General features: G+C 56.5%; 1 pseudogene; it reads right to left on the bottom strand.

Moving 5' to 3' along the window:
- Positions 1 to 332: 332 nt before the first annotated feature.
- Positions 333 to 1,881, bottom strand: LOC143163880 (inositol 1,4,5-trisphosphate receptor-interacting protein-like 1; annotated as a pseudogene).
- Positions 1,882 to 3,584: the final 1,703 nt, after the last annotated feature.

Genomic DNA, 3,584 nt, shown 5'->3' with positions numbered 1-3,584 from the left:
ACAGCTCCCAGAGAGAGTGGGCTCTCTCAAAGAGGCGGGGGCAGTCGCTGTCCAGGTGGTGACGGGAGTCTCTGTTGCAAGGCTCCTTGCAATGGCCCCTTCAGCTGCATTGGGTCTGACTCCCCAGGGTGTGCTTTTGCTGTGGAGGAGAGGTGGGGCAGCAATTCCCTCTGCCGAATGAGCAGCGTGTTCTCCATGTCCAGCGTGGCCGGCCTGGCAGCACCAGCTTCCCGGGGAGCGTCTTCAGGCCTGGCCATGTGCCTGAAGAACGGCACCTCTGCCATAGCACAGCTCTCTGGCCACGTCCTGCTGCTGGTAACACTTGCCTCTGCCTACTCGATGCTCAGGAAGGTGTCTGAGTCATCTTGCCGCACCCCAAATATTATCTCAATCAGGAGGGTACTACTATCGGAAGCGTTCATCAGCCGGAGCTTGCAGGAGCGCCTGGAGGGCAGCACTATTAGACGGCAGTGTCTCGACCGAGTCAAAACCACCCAGGCTGCTTTGACCAATACCTGGAACCAGCGGGTGGTTTTCTCCAGGTCCAGGTAGGGGCCGGTGCAGAGGGTGCCTAGGAGGCTGGGACACTGATTTTTCCTCAGCTCCTCCTTGGGGCGGTGGACGAAGCACAGCATGTCCTCCACCAGCGGCTCCCTCGTGCAGGTGCACTCCAGCTCCACGCGGAGCCTGGAGTTCCTCACCGGCATCTCCCCCGTGGTGCCCAGCTCCAGGTGGAAGGCGTGCCCATGGCGGGGCTTCAGGGGCACGAGCAGGCGGTAGACAGCATCATCCTCAAAGGGACTCCAACCTTCAAAGGCGCTGACCACGCTGATGGCTGGCTTCAGTCGCGGCATGAAACTATTCCTGGAGAGTATTCGGCACATGCGGAGAAGCTCATCCACCAGCTCCTTCACCCTTGTGAACGATTCTGGCTGGTCCAGGAGACGCTTGGCCGAAATCCTGCCCACAACCAGTGCAACACCGGCCTTTTCTTCTTGCTCCTCCTTATCCGCCTTGTTTCTGGAACTGCCCGCCTTGCTGCTGCTGGCTGGCTGACAGCTCCTTTTCCTGAGCCACCGGCAGAGCCCAAAGAGCAGGACCAGGACTCCAGCAACAGCCCAGAATTGCCACTGCTGCAAGGCAGCAAAGAGCAGGGCTCCCCAGGCCATGCCACTCTGCTCCTGGGGCCTCTGCTCCTGGGGCCTCGGCTCCAGCTCCTGCAGCAGCTGACTCATCTCCTGGCTCAGCTGCACCGCACGCTGCTGCATGCGCTCGCGCGTGGCCTCATCCAGCTCATCACCGACCATCTGCGGGTGCTGGATCATGCTTTGCACAAGCAGGGTGAGGAATTTTGTGGCAGCCATGGCCTGCAGGAGGAGGGAGAGAAGGGGTTCAGTGGGGCTGAGAGGGAGGGAGCTGGCGGCGGGGGGAGCGGGGATGGGAGCCGCAGGGAGCTGCGGGCAGGTAGGAGAGGGGACGAGGCAGCTGGGAGGCAGCAAGGCCTGCGACCAGCCCCGGCGGTGGCGGCACCGTTCCCTGCCCAAGGCGCTCCCGCGAGCGGCTGGGCCCTCGATGCAGGCTGAGAACCCACCCCCTGGGGGCCCGTGTTTCTGCCCCTGCCCTCGTCCAGCCCGGCCTCCCGCCGCGTGCGCACTCACCACTGGCCCAGGCCGTACTGGGGCAGCGCTGCCTGCTGGTGCCCCTTAGAGCCGCCCCCACTGTGACTCGTCCCCTGTGCTGTCACAGGCGCCAGAGCGCATCACAGGCACGCCCGCCAGCCAGCCCTGGCCTTCGGCCCCACCCTGGCTCAGCGACTCACAGCTGCCCTGGTGTACTGGTTAAGACTGGGCTAGAGTTAATTTTCTTCACAGGAGCTTGCATGGTGCTATATTTTGGATTCATTCTCACTGAATCATAGAACCATAGAATCATTTAGGTTGGAAAAGACCCTTAAGATCACCGAGTCCAACCGTTAACCTAACACTGCCAAGTCCACCACAAAACCATGTCCCTAAGCACCACACCTACATGTCTTTTAAATACCTCCAGGGATGGGGACTCCACCACTTCCCTGGGCAGCCCGTTTCAATGCTTGACAACCCTTGCGGTGAAGAAATTTTTCCTCATGTCCAATCTAAACCTCCCCTGGCACAACTTGAGGCCATTTCCTCTCGTCCTATCGCTTGTTACTTGGGACAAGAGTCCGGCACCCACTTTTAGTTTCCCATGCTCTACCGACTGAGAAGGCTGGAGGTGCACAAGAAGCTGGGAGGGGGCACAGCCAAACTGGCCACAGGGACATTCCATACCATGGGACGTCATGCTCAGTACATAAACTGGGGAAAGCTGGCCGGGGGGGCCGCTGCTCGGGGACTGGCTGGGCATCGGTCGGCGGGTGGTGAGCAATTGCACTGTGCATCACTTGCTTTGTGTATTATTATTACTATTATGATTATCATTTTATTTCAATTATTAAACTGTTTTTATCTCAACCCACGAGTTTTTGTCACCTGTGCTCTTCCAATTCTCTCCCCCATCCCACCGGGGGCACGGGGAGTGAGCGAGCGGCTGCGTGGTGCTCAGTTGCCGACTGAGGTTAAACCACGACAGTCCTTTTTGGCGCCCAACGTGGGGCACGAAGGGTTTGAGATAATAACAGATTAACCGGAGTGTATTAAGGAACTTGTATCTGTTAATAGTTGTGGGTCACAATGTTGGTGTCTCTGTTCTCACTATGGATTTGTGTAATCTGCATCGTGCTCCTTTTTTTGCTGTACTTGTTAAAGATTGGTGTTGGTTTTTGCAGTTTGCTGTGGTCTGCAGTGATTAGTGATGTCTCGCTTGTGAGGTTTGTTTTTAGAACATTGACCTTGACCTCAGTGTGGTATGTAAGTTTCGCAATGAAGCCGTTACTGTACCACGGATACCATTTTGTGGAGCCAACTAGCAATTACAGTAACATTTCTGAGCGTTTTTTTACGGAGGAAATACAGAATGGCAGTGTCACTACCTTCTTCTATGATGTTTCCTCCTTCGTTACAGTAACTTTTCAGTATTTTGAACAGCCTTGGGTAGTTAAGATACTTCTATTGGTACTTCTTTGGAATATTGTTTTGGTTTTGTCTAAAGTTGGTAAGCAATTTAAGAATATCATCCAGAGATCTGCCCCAAGGCTGAATAGTTATGAGTGGCAGGGTGTGTGGGACAAGATGGGCAAGCACCTAGGCCAATGGGCACCCCCAGTGTTTTGGAACGTCACGCCTGAGCAAGTGCAGAATCCTGAAAAGTTAGGAGAATATTTGGACAAAGTATGCTGTCACCCTGGCAACTCCAGAGAGATGCAGATCATTGCAACGTGCTGGGGCCTGGCCCATGCCTACCGATCCCTGTTCAACACCATTCAGTGCCCTCAAAGGGAAGAGAAGGTCTCTGGATCTGACGGTAAAACGACACGCCCTGCGGCCACTCAGACCCGGGCGACACGCCCTGCGGCCACTCTGACCCCGGCGACAGGCCCCGCGGCCACTCAGACCCCGGCAACAGGCACTGTGGCTACTCAGACTCCGGCAACAGGCCCTGTGGCC

The sequence above is a fragment of the Aptenodytes patagonicus genome, chromosome 7 (genome assembly GCF_965638725.1).
Source record: "Aptenodytes patagonicus chromosome 7, bAptPat1.pri.cur, whole genome shotgun sequence".
In the NCBI taxonomy this organism is placed as follows: domain Eukaryota; kingdom Metazoa; phylum Chordata; class Aves; order Sphenisciformes; family Spheniscidae; genus Aptenodytes; species Aptenodytes patagonicus.
Note: the sequence above shows the minus strand (reverse complement) of the source record. Positions and strands in the feature narration are given on the sequence as shown.